This window comes from Sinocyclocheilus anshuiensis, unplaced genomic scaffold, assembly GCF_001515605.1.
Source record: "Sinocyclocheilus anshuiensis isolate Anshui unplaced genomic scaffold, SAMN03320099.WGS_v1.1 scaffold195, whole genome shotgun sequence".
NCBI classification, from domain to species: domain Eukaryota; kingdom Metazoa; phylum Chordata; class Actinopteri; order Cypriniformes; family Cyprinidae; genus Sinocyclocheilus; species Sinocyclocheilus anshuiensis.
Window position 1 is genome coordinate 1,745,741 of NW_015548236.1, and position 4,509 is coordinate 1,750,249.

At 38.2% G+C, this 4,509-nt stretch overlaps 1 protein-coding gene across 4 annotated transcripts in view; it reads left to right on the forward strand.

The window, feature by feature from the left end:
* Positions 1-541: 541 nt before the first annotated feature.
* The window catches only part of LOC107654729 (exostosin-1c), a 58,232-nt gene continuing 54,264 nt past the window's right edge, over positions 542-4,509 (forward strand). Inside the window, exon 1 of one of the 4 annotated variants that reach the window (XM_016441946.1) lies at positions 542-721. The gene's annotated coding sequence lies outside the window, so the exon portion shown is untranslated. The other 3 variants (XM_016441947.1, XM_016441945.1, XM_016441943.1) reach the window with 3 other exon arrangements.

The window sequence follows — 4,509 nt, forward strand, 5'->3', positions numbered from 1 at the left end:
TATATATATATATACTTTTTTTTTATTTTTTTTTTTTTAAGTGTGTTCATGTCGCCTCTACAAAGTCATTAAAAGCCTGTAAACAACAAAAAAAATGAAACATCTCTGATTTGTTATAGATCTGATCTGTTATGTTTAAATCTGTTCAAATTTGGCAACAGACTCGTTGAGGCAGTAAGAAATGTGTTTCTTTTTTCCAAACATTTTTGGAGCAATAATACTGAACGATTCGTTAATGGGACCGTTAAGGAATCATTTAAAGATACCAGATTACGATTCCCATCTCTAATCATAAATCGTAACCGTATAATGATCACTCCTTTTTAAACTCGGATAAATAGTTCGTCTACCTTCAAGTCGTCGAGGTCTTTTCTGGTTCACCGCACAGCGTCGGCTCGCGGCCTCCGGCGACAGTGACGCGCACCGCTGGCCAGATGTTCGCCTGTTTACTTTAAATATAGCTCGTGCGAAGGCACCCCGAGTCTCTGAGCCAATCACGTAGCGCCGGGGGCGGGGTTGACTGGAATGTTGTGGATGCGAGAAAATGAACAATGTAGCCTTATAAACTGATGCTGTAACGGATGCTATGCATATGCATCAACTGTATATTCACGTGTAGAAGTAGGGACAGAGGGATAAGCATCTGAATGCTGTGATTTGGGTGCGATTGAACGGGATTTGCGGAGTGCACCATTGAGCGTCTGCAGAAGTTCAGGGTGAGGTACTGTCATACAGAATATAACGGTGCTACATTGTGCCCTCTGCGTCGCATTGTTTGCATAGCTCGTGTTTTGAAACACCTTTTTGTTTTTTGTGATAATCAATATCACGCTAATTCCGGGGAAGTTCAATTTTAGCGGCCGCGCGCAATCCACCCCAAGGGCACTGCGACCATTGTTTCCTTGTCATATTTCATACACAAGGCAGCGACAGCTCCCATCCACCAGCTCGCTAAAATATTAGCGTGGCTGCTGGCGTTTGAGTGTGCTTAATGACTACATATACAGGCGGCAGTCTCATCTCTTCATTCATCCACATGATCTGACGCGCAATTAAGGTAAGAAACCCACATTATTATAGCGGAGCCACGCCTCTTACGACGAGCTATTACTGTCGGGAAGCCGATAACTCAAACAACCAACCTCAGGATAGTTGTAGCCCGCAATGGAATATTAATATTTGCCCAAATCTGCTTCTGTATCATTAAAGAGTGGGAAGAGAGGCAGGGCACGCGGGAGGAGGTGTGAGATTACGCGCGTATGCTTGCGCGAGTCACTCTGTAACTCAATCAGGTTGTAGAGCTGGTAAAGCGAGAAGACACGCGCTCCAGAGGAGAGGAGGAGGAGGTGGAGAGAGAGCGAGAGAGACGGAGGTTTGAAGACAGCCGAGGTGTCTACGGCGCGGGTGGACTATGTGGCATGAGTGTCATTGCATCACGTAATATTGTGCTAGTGAAAACAAGCAGGGCCGTTTGACAGAGAGAGAAGAGAAGGGAGCGTTCAGTATCGGCAGGGGATGATGAGGAGGAGGAGGATGCAGCCATAACGAGGGACCAACGAGATAAGAACAGGTAACGCACTTAATCCGACCTATACTCATGATATATCGGTAAACAAGCCAGAACAGTAGAATAAACGTGCAAATGTAGAAATGGCAAATATTAGTTCAATTTGAAGTGCGGAGACATGATGGATATCCGGTTATTTTCAACTTTAAATAATCGAATTTAAAGAAATATTATTTAAATATACAAATCAATCGTAAATGCATAAATATAAAAACAAAATAATTAGTATAAACGTAAAATATATAAAAAAACAAGTAGTAGCCTATTTTAAAACATTAAAATATACTAAGTACCATTAAATCAAAAATAATATATGAATGTAAATTGTTAATGTAAACAAAATAAGTATATTACTTAATATAGACTTAAATATGAAAAAACTATTTGAATATTTTTAAATATTAAATGAAATCATGGGATACTCATACATTTTTGACAGTGTGTTTATTTTTGAAGTGTATTTCAGTAAAATATAGATGCACATTTTTTTCTTTATGTAAGAATGGATCATCGGCAGTTGTAGTCTGCATACCCAAGACAGTAGATCAGAGCTTGTGATTGCAAATTAGACATGTTAGGCATCTCGGCTATCACAGGTGTATCCAGATCGTCACAGCATTTTAATGTTGAGCGCAGTAATTGTCTTTTTAATTAGATCCCAAGATACCAAGAAGTGGTTAAGATTCAACAGAACTATCAAATCTGTGTCAGAGCAGTAATAGGTTTTTACAAGATGAGTTATCTGAAAGGCTTGCAGAGGCTTTAGAAGAAAACTAACACATACCACAGGCCTTGGGATCTGAATAGTTTTTTTTTTTTTTCATTTGATTTTTGTGCCATTATGCGAGCGCCATGTGACATGAATGAAGCGTCCACCCCTGCAGTGGAGTTGAAAGAGCAGGGAAACCGGGAGGGGACGGAAAAATGAAAGGAATCTCGGCCCTATTGACAGCCTCTCATAACTCATTCCATGGCGTCATATTACAAAATGTATATGACTTCATTTGGGCCAGAGGAAGGTAAAAGAGAGGAGGGGCTTGGGAATGAATAGCCAGGCATTGTGGCAAGGAAAGCTGTCATTTAAAGCCGTTGAGATTTTCAGCTGCTACGATCATGCAGTTATGACTACTGCTGATAACCGCCAATTGTCCCGGCCCATCCTGTTTGTTAGGATAATTAGCCCTTGTGGCATGTGTGCGAGGAGCATATTGTTTAGACATAATTAATCAAGCCTGCTGGTAATTATTGTTGTCCATAAATTAAAACATGAGGGTAGCAGCGGGTGTTCAAGAAGATGTAGCCATCTTAATAACCATATTGCACCTTTTTGCACCAGAGAGCACGAGACGGTTATTAAACGAAAACAACTTCTTTGCCCTCAATTTTTCATCTTCATCTTCCCATCCTTCTTTTCCTTCCTGGCTTTTCTTGAGGATTACTGCAGAACATCATGTCAGATTTTTTGTAAACATCCCCTACTCTGAAAATTCACTGACTTTAGTCATTTGGGTCTGTGTTTTCGCAAAAGCACATCTGAGCCGAAGCCAGACTGATGTCCCAGCAGGCTCGACCACAAGCTCAGCATGGGTCAGTCTCAGCACCGCAAACATGCAGCAGAACTAGGCTGGGCCATTGGCTTCGGCTCTGCCGTAGCTCTCCCTTGACCTGTAATGACAGAGTTTCGTGTTTAATTTTAACTCCGTCTCACCCACCTAACCAGACTATTTGTATTTCTCCAACATCAGCTGCCGCTAACATTTTTTTACACGTTGCAGTTCAGGGCAGCTGAAGCTAAGCTGAGGAGGAAATCACAGAATCTGCTGTAAGAAGAACATGCTTTGTGTTTGAATATTAGCCGCTAGCTAATACTAGTCACATTGGCCTAGTGCTGGAATACGCAAATCCCATATGAGCTGGGTTTGGAAACTTGTGGTTAGGGATGTGGATGTGTTAAACAAATTATTTGAACAACATCACGCAAGGGAAACTTATTAACTAGAGTGTTAATGAGAAAAAAAAATAACACCATGTTGCCTCAGGAAGCTGTTCAAGTAAAGTGGTGTACTGTAACTTGCTTTGGTCTAAAAAAGCTAAATAAGAATAAATAATAGTCATAGTAAATATACCACTATATATACTACCTTTCAAAATTTTGGGGTTTGTAAGATTGTTTTTTTTTTTTACGTTTTTCAAAAAGGTCTCTTAAGCTCGCCTGTATTTATTTAATCAGAAATATAGTAAAACATTAAAATTGTTTAAAATATTTTCAATATTAATTAAATATTATAATTATAATTAAATATTATAATTTTTTTAAATTTCTAATATATCTTAAAATGTAATTAATTCCTGTGATGGCAAAGCTACATTTTCAGCAGCCATTACTCCAGTCTTCGGTGTCACATGATCTTTCAGAAATCACTCTAATATGCTGATTTGCTGCTCAACAAACATTTCTTATGATTATTAATGTTAAAAATGGTTGCAATGCTTATTACTTTTGTGGAACCGGTGATATATTTTTGATAAGTACAAAATTTGATGCATAGTTCAAAGGAACCGCATTTATTTTAAATACTTTTTTTTTATTATAAGAAAGCATTTCTGTCACTTTTGATCAATTAAATCCATCCTTGCTGAATAAAAATATGAATTTCTCCCAACTATATTTGTAATCAAACTATTGTTCATCAAAATATTTAAAAATAATATTTTATTCACAATATATTACAGTACACACTATATATACAGTGGGTACGGAAAGTATTCAGACCCCCTTAAATTTTTCACTCTTTGTTATATTGCAGCCATTTGCTAAAATCATTTAAGTTAATTTTTTTTCCTCATTAATGTACACACAGCACCCCATATTGACAGAAAAACACAGAATTGTTGACATTTTTGCAGATTTATTAAAAAAGAAAAACTGAAATATCACATGG